General features: G+C 40.5%; 1 pseudogene; it reads left to right on the top strand.

Moving 5' to 3' along the window:
• Nucleotides 1-485: 485 nt before the first annotated feature.
• Nucleotides 486-9161, top strand: LOC100685734 (annotated as a pseudogene).
• Nucleotides 9162-13953: the final 4792 nt, after the last annotated feature.

The raw sequence follows: 13953 nt of genomic DNA, 5'->3' as shown, positions 1-13953 counted from the left end.
TTTTTTAATCTAGCAGACTAATTCACATCCTGGTCAGTGTAAACTGGTATCCCTGAAGCTTCAGCTCTCTTGCCCAGGCTCTCATGTTCTTTTCCCCTATACCCTCTCCACTCTTAACTGAGTATTTGAATGAATGATTATTAACCTCAGTCAAAGTCCTGTTCCCGGTGGGTTAAGAAAGATTTTATAAAAGAGGACACATTTAGGGACGCCTGGGTGGCTCAGCGGTTGAGCATCTGCCTTCGGCTCAGGTCCTGATCCCAGAGTCCTGGGATCGAGTCCTGCCTGCATCGAGCTCCCCACAGAGGACTTCTCCCTGTCTCTGCCTGTCTTTCTGTATCTCTCATGAATAAATACATAAAATATTTTCAAAAAATAAAAAAATAAAAGAGGACACATGTAAGCTGACTTTTTTCAATCCCCCAAACAACTATATATTTCCCCTGTTATCCATAATATTCTATCAAAATACAGCTTCAGCGGATATGAACACGGCCTCTAACTTTTGCCCCATCCAAGGATTTCAGAAAAACAAATCGATGTACCCCAAAATGGAAGAACTTAGAGGTAATGCTGCAGCAGCACAAAATAAACAAATGTGAATTCGTTGTTTCATTTGCTGTGAATAGATTTTTAAAAATCCATTTCTCAGATGTCTGCCTGTATATGCACAGAAAGTGTCTGGAAGGGTACATAAAAAAACTCTTCTTGCTAATCTCAGAGATCTAAGAAATGCATTTTTCATTTACATTCCTTTTGTGATTTGATGTTTTTACCTTATGCATTTAATATTTTTCCATTATAATAATAATACATCTATTATTCTTTCAAAAGTAAAAGGAACCATTTAAAATTCATAATGTATAAGAAAAGGAAGTAGCTCTTATGAAGTGCCTAGAAGCACTGTGCTATTCATTTTCTGTATCTTTGTCTCATTTATTCTGTACAATTACTCACACATAACAGGTATTTTTGCCCATTGTATGAATGAGGAAATGAGACTTGGGCGGATATTACTCTAAACAAGAGCTCTGTGGTTAAGGAAATTTGAGTGATATTAGTTTACACAATGGTAATAGTTTTCTTCAACTCTAGAGTTTCTTAGAGCCTTTAATATGCTCACATACATTGTGAATTGTCAAGTTTCCATTGTTGACCACAGAATCCTCTTCTCCAGAAGAATTTCTCAGAGATAGCGATCTTTCAGAACATGCTTTGAAGCCACTGCCTTCCATGATCACGATCAACCTTACTAGGTTGAGCAGAGTGACTGAAGAAACTGATCATGGGTCCCACGTCTGCCATATGGTGATGGTATTTTTCCCTGGTAGTATTTCAAATATTTTAAAGGGGCTGTAGTCTGGTGACTGAAAAACTGATTTTGGTGGTGCTCAGACATTTTCTTTTCCACACTCAATGGAAATGCAGGAATCCTGGGATGTCACAATGGCTGTAGCTTCTTAGTACTTTTATATTTTCACTAACATGCCAACTATCCAGCTAGGAACTCTAGAAATTTATGGAATAGAAGAAATCCTAGGCACAGATACTTAGATATTGACATTTATATAAGAGCATGAATTTCTATTGGTTATAGACAAGTATATCGGCATCAATTTTATACACACACACACACACACACATCTATCAAGATAATAAAAAGGAAAAAGAAAAGAACTCAACAGAGTATAATTCATTTATTTATTTGTTCTACTCAATGCAGACATTGTGCTAAGTACTGAGGATGATAGAGTGGACGAGAGAGGCAAGGTCCCCGCCCTCACACAGCTTACACTCAGGAATGCCTGAATTTGTACTGACGTTGTACGTTGTCTCAAATTTGCTCTGTGACCCTGGACAAGCCACATAAACATCTGAACTTCTATTTCCTCATATTTTTAACAACTTAGTTGAAGCCTTCCCTTCTTGAAAATTTCAGTCCTAAAGTCCATTGAAGAAGAACAAGGCAGGTGTCTTTAGTAGGGGTAGAGAGGAACAATAGACCAGAGCAGATGTGAAAGCCCAATAGGGGAGGGCAAAGAGTACAAGAGAACCTCGAATGAGATGTCAATTCCAAGCAGAGTGACTAAGGCACCCATATGATAGGGAGGGACGGCCTCACAACCAAGGGGTGAGGAAGACCTTCAGGCAAGAGACAGCCTGATGTGGGAAATCAAAGCCAGGGCAGGGAGAGGAGGGCATTCCTTTACAGACCAAGAAGGGTCACAGGGGCATCTGCATGTGTGGGCTGGTCGGTGTGGGAATTCAGAGGCAGAGTTGAGTGAGGAGGGTGTCCAAGTGGAGCCTAGAATAGGGAGTCAGACCCCAAACAAAGAGAAGAGTATCCACACATTGGCAGGGTGGGGCTGAAGATCAAAAATTAGTTCTACACAGGCTGATATAAGAATATCAGATAAGGATATATCTGATAAGGATATAAGGATAAGGATATAAGAATATGAGAACCAAGTTCTTTACTGTAGGAGAAGGGAATTACATATTTGGTAAGGGATAAAATTTGAATTCTATAAGAATTTCAAAACAGGTCATCAGAAACATGGAAAAAGAAAAGCTACAGAGGGCTAATTCTGACGGAAGCAAAATCCAAGGGAAATGGCTATCAGATAAATGCATGAATACAGTCATGACCTTCTTTTTTTAAAAGATTATTTATTTATTCATGAGAGATGGGGTGGGGGGGCAGAAGCAGGCTCCATGCAGGGAACCCAATGTGGGACTCGATCCCGAGTCTCCAGGATCACGACCTGAGCTGAAGGCAGCGCTAAACCACTGAGCCCCCCAGTCAAGACCTTCTGATCTCAGAAAGGAAAACTGTTGTCTGCAACAGTCAAGTATTTCAAAGAAAGGGGTGTGATATTACTTCTTAAAGCTAATATTTGAACTAAATAACTTCCATTGTGCCTTAAAAAAAAAAAAAAACAGAAACTTTTTTTTAAGATTTTATTTGAGATAGAGAGCAAGCAAGAGAGAGCAGGAGCAGGGGAGCAGAGGGAGGAGAAGCAGGCTCCTCACTGAGCAGGGAGCCGGATGTGGGGCTCCATCCCAGGACCTCAGGACCACGACCTGAGCCGAAGGCAGATGCTTAACCAACTTCACCACCCAGGCATCCCCCCCAAAATAGAAACTTAACAGCTTTGGATTAGACAAACATTAGATGGTCTCATTCATTTGGGGAATATAAAAAACAGTGAAAGGGAATAAAGGGGAAAGGAAAAAAAAATGAGTGGGAAATATCAGAAAGGGAGACAGAACATGAGAGACTAACAACAAAGGCCAAACTCAACTTCCCCACCTGTTATTCCTTAGAGATGAGCCTCTGAGTTTGTTTCTCCATATTGGAAAACCTCCCAACGACGTTGGCCGCCCCTTCACTAGTGAAAACTCAGAACTGCTAACAGAGAAGCAGCAGTGATTCAGGTGTAGCTGGTACGTGCTCAGGGCTGATGATCAATGGTTTGAACAGGGCTGTGGTGCAGTGATCTTTGGGTGGAGGATACAGGTGCTTTTTGGGGTAACCAAGTCCTGGAGCACACTGCACATGTGCAAGCCGTCTGCTCTTTGGAATGCAGGCATCTCAAGAGGCCAAGGAGGGAGGAGGCTGGCCAGCCGTGGCCGTGCTTACCCCACTGAGCCCTCGGTGGCAGGGCCGCAGTCTTTCCTTTGGTAAATCAGAACCTATTGGTTCTAGGATAACACAGGACCATCCTGAGGGCTCCCCACCTATCCCTGGGTACTCTCTGTGTGAAGTGGTAGCCCCATCTCCCCTTTCAGGGACTCTGGAAATCATTAGAACCACAGCAAGGGGATGGGAATGCCGACGTGGAGGCCACAGGTTTTCACTCCGCATGAGAATTGGGCAAAACTGAGAATGAAGTGTCTAGTTCTGCTTTCTCTTGCCCCAAAAGTGAGGACAGATTTCTCCCAATATCTCTGGCAGTTTGAAGCATCAAAATAAACAATGGTCTCACGTTATAACCCATGAAATAAAATAGGAAATCACTGAATCTGAAACTCGGGGGGGTGGGCCCAGCAACCAGTCCTCCAACTTGATGTCTGCTGAAGTTTAGTAACCGCTGTTCAAGAGGAGCTCTCCCAGAGCAAGTGAATCAAGTTTGCAGTAAACCAGCAAATGGCGAGAGACTAAATGACATTTTTGTGTACTAGAACATTCCTTTGTTAGTGTTTATGGAAGTCTCATGGGTTTAAAGATTGCCAGATTTTCAGATGACCCTGCTCAAATTCACAAGCAGCCTATATTTCTGTCACCTGTGAAACCACTAATCTTCATTGTACCTTATTCATTTATTTAACCAGATTCATAATGAGCTTAAACCCCAAAACATCAAGACCTTCTGAAATCTCTTTTATTTCCCTACCTTCTGGACTATGACCCCAATAGAGAGCTAATTACACAGAAACCTGCTTACCTTACCTCCCATGACACTAATAACAAAGGCCAATCTCAACTTCCCCACCTGCTATTCCTTAGAGATGAGCCTCTGAGTTTGTTTCTCCATTGGAAAACCTCCCAACGACATTGGCCGCCCCTTCACTAGTGAAAACTCAGAACTGCTAACAGAGAAACCTTTGAATTCACCTGCTTATTGATCTAAACAACCCTACCCACCTCTGTTTCTACCTGGTCGCCAAAGGACAGCAGGGAGAAAGATACTGAAAAACCTTTCCTGGGCCAAAAGGAAGTCACCAGGTGTCTGACCTTTCTTTGTTACTGACCTGACATTTGCCATATTATATTCAGCATACATTTTCCAGTTCAAATACATGCCTTATTTTGAAGTCTAAAACATTAAGCTTAAAACTGATTTTAAGCCTAAGTGTAAGTAAGTTAAGGTCATGTAGGTATTAATTTTTAAATTTTTTAAAAGTTTTTAAAAATTAAGATTTAAAAAAAATAACCCAAACTCTACCTCAAACAATGTTTGTGGTCTAACTCGTTTTAGGACGTCAACCTGGTTGTGTCTTAGGAGTTGTGTTGCCTCGCTCTGCCGCTAGAGGGTAGCACTATTGCTATTGTTTTTTCTGTGGTTTATTATTTAGTATATTCGGTACTTGGCCATTCATCCAATCCAATCCCCAATGTGATTGTATTTGGAAGTGAGGCCTTTGGAAGGTAATCAGATAATCAGAGAGGGGCCCTCATGCTGAGATTAGCTTCCTCTAGATGCCTTAGTTCTCCAGGTGCCTCCAATGCTCTCCAGAGCCAGGTGTTCTAGATCTTGAGGGTCTTGAGGGTCTTGAGGGCTTCTTGAGGGCTGATTGCTCCATAGAGGAAAACCCAGCATCATTTTGTGAAAGTAATTCACTTATTACTTGCAGATGTTTGGTGCCTATGAAACTACAATGTGTGTCCATAGTAGATTCTGGACTCTGATTAATGTAACCCTGAATTAATTTCTCTGTGTTCCAGAAGATGAAAGAAAAGGAACTCTCAAATTCTTTTTTTAGTTTGAAGTTTACTTCTGCATCTTGCTCCAGAGAATCTCAATTCCTCTCTTTGTCTCTTCTGACTTGTTCCTTCATCTTTCTTTTCCCACTTTCTCCTCTTTTATATCTTTCCCTTTTATATCCCCCAAATATGAGCTGACAGCCACAGGTGTGTGGTTAAGATTAAAAGAGGAAAGAATCAGTCAATTATGGGTAGGTTGAGAGGCATAGTGTAGGAAAAGGTTTAATTTTCTTCTTTACCTTCTAAAAAGGCTCCCTCAGGTGAAATGCAGACCCAGAATTTACAGGGAAAAATAGAGTCTCAGCCAAGAAGCACTAGTCCCATGTGAACACTAGACCTTCTGAAAATAGTAGTATGAAATCATAAGCTTATCTGAGGTGAGATAACTTGGCATTTTTGATGTCCTACATAAAATTCCACTATTTTTATCTTGACAAGATAGTTTTCTGAATCCTAATTATCTCCATCTAGTATAATTATTTAATTATTAATTAATTAGTATTCATTAATTGTTAAATTAATTGGCATATATATATATTGTTTCTGGAGAACCTGAAAAATACAGGGGGCATTTTGCAACAGACACCACGCATTTTCCAGATTAGATCCATAATCTCCAGAAAGTTTAATAATAGTGTATGATACTCAAGGAGTTTGTGATCTAGTTAGAGAGCAGGGATATAATGTGTTAAAGCACAGCAAAGATAATAATGCAGAAGTCACTAGTTGGTAAATGATTTACTCCGTGAGTGTTTACCCTACATTCCTCCTTGAGGAATATTGGAATGACAAAATGACCTGTTATGGAAGCTTGCCAACCTATGTGGGGCCATAAAACAGCATAAATGTATCAACCAAGACAAGTTATCAGCAGGTTTCTCAATAAGGTGAATACATTTTATAGCTGGTAATACAACAGTCGGGAGAGATAATATTTTCATGCCTGACATTTGTAATATTATCTTCAGCATACATTTTCCAGTTCAAATACATGCCTTATTTTGAAGTCTAAAACATTAAGCTAAGCCTAAGTGTAACTTAAGGTCATGTATGTATTCATTTTTTAAATTTTTTTAAAGTTTTTAAAAATTAAGGTTTTAAAAAAATAACCCAAACTCTACCTCTAACAATGTTTGTGGTCTGACTCGTTTTAGGATGTGAACCTGGTTGTGTCTTAGGAGTTGTGTTGCCACGCTCTGCCACTAGAGGGTAGCACTGTTGCTATTGTTTTTTTCCTGCGGTTCATTATCCAGGATATTCAGTACTTGGCCATTCATCCAATCCAATCCCCAATGTGATTGTATTTGGAAGTGAGGCCTTTGGAAGGTAATCAGATAGAGAGGGGCCCTCATGCTGAGATTAGTTTCCTTATAAAGAAGATAGTTGGGGGGAGACAATCTGTCTTGGCACCACATGAGGATACAAGCCAGTCTGCAAACCAAGGCCTTCACCGAACACCAGGTCTACTGGTGCCTTGATCTTGGACTTCCCACCCTCCTAGAACTGTAGGAAATAAATGTCTGTTGCTCCAAACACCCAGTCTATGGTGCTCTGTTGTAGCAGCCCAACCCAAGACAATGTCTGACCAGATATTTGAACAGAAACTTTGTGGCCAGCAGGGATGGGGGAGAGATGGTCTTTAAAATGAGGCAGGTCTATCTAAGAAGGAACTGAACTATTCACTATGCAGTAGTGTCACCTCTAAAGTGGAAAGAGCCCCAACTTTTGGTGTCAGAGGACTTAAATTCCAACATGGGCTCAGCCACTGATTGACTGCATGACCTTGGACAAATCACTAACTCTCTGGTATCTGTGTCCTCACCTCTAGATAACCATTTGAGACCTACTTTCTCTTAATAATATCTTCCTTTGATTTTTCTCTCTTTATTCTGTTCCTGTAGCTACAGGTTGAGAAGGGTTCCTTAGGAGTAACAGTAGAGAAAAAAGAAGTATGGTTGCTGCTGGTGGGTGGCCCAGGCTGGGAGTATGAAAGCAAGTGTGGGCTCGCCAGTGCCCTGATCTCACCGCACCACAGTGTGGTCGATGGTCGTACAGGTAGGCCAGCCAGTGTGGAAACCAGATGGGCCGCCACTTCTGGGATCCAGTGCTTAGGGAGCATCCCACGGCCAACCAGAAGGGAATTTATGACAAGGCAATAAGCAGCTTCTTTAGAAATGTGGATACCAGAATGGTTGGTGATGCTGGCAGTATTTTCAAGGGGAAAATTTGTTCTTTGAAAGCACGAGCTTTCTTGATGGACATGGAGGAAGCAGTAGTATGTGAAATTCTGCAGGGACCATTGAGAGGTGTGTTTGATAGCAAGCAACTCATCACCAATATTTCTGGCTCAGGGAACAATTGGATTGTGGATCACAAAGTTGTTGGCAGCCTTTATGAAGAACAGATTTTAGAGAAACTCAAAGATAGCAGAGCCCTGTGATTGTTCGTAGTCTTGTTTTTTGTTTTTTGGGGTTTTTTTTTTTTAATATAATACATTCCATGGGAGGAGGAGCAGGATCTGGACTTGCCACACTTCTTTTAAAGGTGCTTGAAGGTGAATTCCCAATACTATATAGATTCATGGCCTCAATTTATCCTTCTGGTGAGCATGATGTCATAACCTTGCCTTATAATAGCATCTTGGCAATGAAGGGATTTAATGAGCATGCAGACTGTGTGTTGCCCACTGACAACTAATCTTTATTTGACATCATTAGGAAAATTGACCTCATGGTGAGTTCTAGAGAGTTGGGTACAACTATAAGGCCAAAGAGTCTGGTTACTTCAAGTTCAGGGGCTTTTTGGAAAACAGCACCAGAAGCCCTTTGATGCAATGAACATCATTGTGGCAAATTTGCTGCTGAACCTAACAAGCTCTGCAAGGTTTGAAGGGCCCCTTAATATGGACCTTAATGAAATCAGCATGAATTTAGTTCCTTTTCCTTAACTAGCATTGTCTAGGGTCAAGCCTAACACCTCTACGTACACTGGCAGATGTTAACATTCCTACCCAAAGGTTCAATCACATGTGTTAAGATGCTTTTAGTAAAGATCACCAGCTAATTCAGGCTGACCCTAAACATAGTCTCGACTTTGCCTGTGCCCTTATGGTTAGAAGAAATGTACAGGTTTCAGAACTTTGCAGAAATATGGAAAGGGATCCCTGGGTGGCGCAGCGGTTTGGCGCCTGCCTTTGGCGCGATCCTGGAGACACGGGATCGAATCCCACGTCGGGCTCCCGGTGCATGGAGCCTGCTTCTCCCTCTGCCTATATCTCTGCCTCTCTTTCTCTCTCTGTGTGACTATCATAAAAAAAATTATATTTAAAAAAAAAAAGAAATACGGAAAGATTAAGAACCTCTGAGGCTTGTCTCCTGGAATCAAGAAGGCTGGAAAACCAGCTTGTGTTTGGTCCCTCTGGTAGGCCATTCCCATTATTAGCTCTAGCACATAACACATACATGAAGCCTACCTTCATGGAACTGAGAGATTGATGAGCTTCTACAAGAAAAAAAGCTCATCTTCATCACTATGTACAAATGGAAGGGATGGAGGAAAGCCATTTCGTGGAACTGTGTCATCTTTATTAGGGCTCACAGAGGAATATAACCAACTGGATGCCACGAAAAGCATGCCTGTGGAAGATTTACTTAGACTAAGCATAGCTGTGTAAAAAAGAAATCACAAAAATACGATTTTTCTTCATTTCACCTTGTTTTTTGTCATCTTACCTTACTGTTTCAGAATTTTTGTGATTCCGAAAGCCCAGTTTGTGCTTTTCATATTAGAAAGTATGTTTGCCTTAAAAAGAGTGGTTTTCATTTCATCACAATTTGTTTATAGCAGTGTGTGAAATTAGTGGAGTCCTTGCACTTTAACTTTGAACACTTGTCTTCAGAAAATTCCCCTTTTCTAAAATTGAGAAAACAGAGTCCTTCAACATTTTACTTTATTTGTAGTCTCACATTCAGGCATTTATACAGTGCTAATCATGTCTTCAATAAAAATCTTATACAGGTATATTTGATTATAATTTATTTTTTCATATTCTGTTTAAATTCTGATTCTTTAAAAGCAAGTATGAGATGTAGTAGAAGAACAATATAAATACTTCTGTGTAATACTCTCTGACTTCTCAGGGATAGGCTTTATTATAACCATTAAGGAGATCTTGTTTCTTCTTTGGGTAACCACTTGTTTGCAGTCAAAAAGAATCACAATTTACATTCATTTTAACATGCATTTGTATTAAATTATCTTTAACTATAATGCTTTTTATTAAACCAGTTGATTTTATAATAATAAATGTCCACGTCTGTAAAACACACACATGCAAAGTATCGCTGTCTTTAGGGGATTATAAAATAGTAAGAAGGAAGAATTGGCTGGAACATGATCCAATGCCACTCTGGACTTAGCGCTGTATGAGCTTGCAGGCAGGGAAGAGTAGGATGAAGCAGTAGAAAAGAAAAAGCTTTGAACTGAGCCTCAAAGAATCTCCAGAAGATAAGCTTCAAGGAGCCAGGGAGGCAGGGTAGTTAATACAACATAGATACAGAAATTAAACATATTTAGGGGACCAGAAAAGAAGTCAGTCTGACTGGTCCAAGGGTTTTGTTGGACAGTATGACAGCATCCTGCATGGTGAATTATGCTCAAGTGAAGTGATTTTATTGGAGCATAATGCTAGTTACCTCGGACCTGATCTGAGAGGCAAAGGAACCCGGGTCAGTTTCTCCTCGGAGAAGAGAGTTCCATTCTAATTGCCAAGCCTCTTGTTTACTTGGGTGAGCTTCTGTCTATATATTTTAGAACCTGTATGTATTTTAGCTTCAGACACAAATCATCAAGGAGGGATTATTTTGGATTCCACCCAAGCTTCTTACTTAAACTCCTTAATCCTCCCTTAGGACATTTGAAAACCGCCAGAATTGCCCAAGTTCATGAGAGGTAAGAGGTGTTTTTCTCACCTCTATTTTAACATTTTGCATTAGTCATAGGAATTCCTCCTACAACGCACGCACACAACTGAACAATAGTCTCCCTGCCTTACAGCAGCAGCAAGCTAAGAAACACTGACATCTAATCTCACGGCTGTTAGCTGAATTACTGACTTCAAAGAAAAGTGACCTAGAATTCATTAGGCTATCGCTTTAATATCTGTAAAAATTGAATAGTCTTACCCAATAAGAAATATATTTTTCAAAGTGTAGGATAACATCAAGTTCAGAAGTCTTTATACTTAGAAGGAAATATATTTAAATATCTTTAGAGTTAAAGAATAATGAAATTCCATCAAGTGACATGACAGCCTGGGCGAGGGTGGCGGATTTTCATGAGTAGGTGGAAAAGACAGGTAATTTGAAGTATGACTCCCCCTCAGGATGGTGCCTTTCCTGTGCTTTAAAAGGCTGGGAGACAGCCCGAGTGGAGAGTCTGATGTAGTGACCATAAATAACAGGATTCAGCATGTGCGGTTAGGATCACTGCCAAGAATCCTATTCCATTCAGTATCTGGATCCAAGAGCTCAAGGGGCAGACTAGATATTTCCCACAATGCCTGTCATACACAAATCACCTCCTTAACAGTAAGCCTGTGTTATCATGGAAAGACTTAGAAGTAAGTGATGTACAAGGGGTAGTGGAAAGGGAGGTGGGCAGGGGGTTGGGGTGACTGGGTGACGGGCACTGAGGGGAGCACTTGATGGGATGAGCCCTGGGTGATATATGTTGGCAAATTGAACTCCAATAAAAAAAAAATAACAATTAAAAAAAAAAAGAATGAAGATTCTGAAGTCAGACTTCCTGGATACAAATCCTGACACACCACTCCCTACCTAAATGACCTTGGACTGCTTTATTTAATCTCTTTGTGTCGCAGTTTTCTCACCTGTAAAATGGACAAATAAAATCTTCAAATGATTGAAAAAAATAAATAAAAATAAAAAGGCAAGTTTTAAGTTAAAAAAAAAGAAGTAATGTTGAAGAGATTCAAACTCATAATGATATTTTTGTGTTAAGAAAGAAATTATACACGTTTAGCACTATAGGCATTCATAATTTTGAAAATAATTGTGTCTCTGATGATTGGTTTTGCAAGTCTAACTTACAAACGTTTAATTGAGTAACAGATTTAGGCTTGTGATTTTAAATTGAAATCTCAGTAAGTTTACTCACTGTAGCAGAGCACTTACGCACTGGGGCACCTGGGTGGCTCCGTCAGTTGGGCCTCCAACTCTTGATTTCAGCTCAGGTTATGTTCTCAGGGTGGTGAGACTGAACCCTGTGTCGGGCTCTGTGCTGGGCATGAAGCCTGCTTAGGATTCTCTCCCTCTCCCTTTGCCTCTCCCCTCCCCACTCAAAGAAACAAAAACAAAAACAAAACAAAACACTTAGTTTCTCCATATTTTAAGGTTAATACATTAGATTTGCAAGAATAGCAACAACTTGGAAAGATTTGTCAGTTAACTGAAGTGTCCTTCTGGAAGAATTTCAAAAATACTTAATTCATAAATAGAGTTTAAGATGTTTAAAGGGAAATCTAATTATCTGAATGTAAAATTGTGCTCTAACATCAAAGTCTCCTTAAAATCGAGTGTTTATATTTGCAAGACTCAATATTTATAAATTGAACTTAAAATATAAAAAGGATTAACCTTTCCCATTTTTACTAGTTTAGTCCAGAAACCCAGTCACCCTCATCACTGCCCATCTCTTGAAGTACCTTCTTAAGCTTAGAGCAAAAATCTCCCCTCACTGCCATTTACATGGGGGAAATTCCCATCTTCTCTCTCTGGAATTCACATTAGACAGAATATAGGATTTCTGGATCTATTCTCCATGTGTATGAACTTTTCTTTCATGTTTTTATCTATTGAGTTTGGGGAGAATTCTTCACTTCTCAGTTTTATTTTCATGGTTCCTTAGTCCCCAGCTACTTCTGCACCACCCTATGAATCCACATCCCAAAGATAACCAGTAGAGCCTCAATTAATGAGCCCAATAGTGACAAAATGATGAGGAGTACACCACAGTGGTCATGACCCAACTTCTCATTTCAACAATAAGATGCAAGTTAACGCAATCAGAGGCTGCACTGCGCATTTCCAAGCAAAGGAGACTGGAGGTTACAGAAATTATTGAGGCGTTGGAGTCACATCAACAGCCAATGTTGATATTGGACTGAATTATATACAATGAGTTTCTTCACTTTGTGACAAATGAAGCACTAGATAGCCACAAAGGAAGTTTGACAAAGGCTTAGGAATCGAGACCCCAGGGTTTCAGAAGAGTTGAGATAAAATACGAATAAAAATAAGGAGGGCACCTTTTCCCACTCCTTCTTTGGTAAAGGCTTCATAAAGTTACAATAGTGGTGTTCAAATTTATTGTTCATGTCAGGGACTACAAGCAGAGAGCCTCAGGCTGTGGACTAGACCTGAACTCAATGTTCTCCCACTGAGAACTCACAGAGTTGCATCTCACTTGCATTCTTTCTGTCCAGAGACTAGAGGAACGGACATCTCTGCTCTCTCATAAAGACTGCTAAAATATTTGTATCAGGTTTCAAAATTCCAGCCTTCACCTGGTTTAGGCTAATTATGCCCAGAGTCCCTGCTCAGGCCTATGTACCAGCAAAGCCATTTTCATGAAATGCAGCTGACAGCTCACGCTTTTGAAACATAAACTTGCTAAAGTTTTTTTTTTAATTTTTTTTTTTTTTTATGATAGTCACACAGAGAGAGAGAGAGGCAGAGACACAGGCAAAGGGAGAAGCAGGCTCCATGCACCGGGAGCCCGACGTGGGATTCGATCCCGGGTCTCCAGGATCACGCCCTGGGCCAAAGGCAGGCGCCAAACCGCTGCGCCACCCAGGGATCCCACAAACTTGCTAAAGTTATAGAAACTTGCTGGACTAGAAAAGATAGAGGACACGCATGGGGCAGAATGCCATGATTACATGATGACATCACACACATGTGGGTATTTCATATGCCAGAAGTGCATTCAGGTTTGTTGTATTATTCAAAATAAGCCTATAGGCACCCACATCAGTTCTTTCTAATCCTTACATTAAAAGGAAAGAAGAAGAAGAAGAAGAAGAAGAAGAAGAAGAAGAAGAAGAAGAAGAAGAAGAAGAAGAAGAAGAAGAAGAAGAAGAAGAAGAAGGAGAGGGGGAGGGGGAGAAGGAGAAGAAGGAGGAGAAGGAGAAGAAGGAGAAGAAGGAGAAGAAGGAGAAGAAGAAGAAGAAGAATGAATGTGTCCAGTTCTTTGGCCTAAAGAATCTACTCACCTCCCTCTCCTGCATCACTGTGATAAAACCAGCCTGGGGCAGGTTTCTGGACTTGTCAGTGCTTCCAGAATGCCATGGAGCTTCAGGATTTAATTGCCCACATTTCACCTCCTGCTGCCTAGGAGGCTGCTTCCTTTCTTCCATATTCAGTGGATCCTCAAGGATTCCTGAA

The sequence above is a fragment of the Canis lupus genome, chromosome 33 (genome assembly GCF_011100685.1).
Source record: "Canis lupus familiaris isolate Mischka breed German Shepherd chromosome 33, alternate assembly UU_Cfam_GSD_1.0, whole genome shotgun sequence".
NCBI classification, from domain to species: domain Eukaryota; kingdom Metazoa; phylum Chordata; class Mammalia; order Carnivora; family Canidae; genus Canis; species Canis lupus.
The sequence above is the reverse complement of the archived record's forward strand: the minus strand, read 5'-3'. Positions and strand labels throughout refer to the sequence as shown.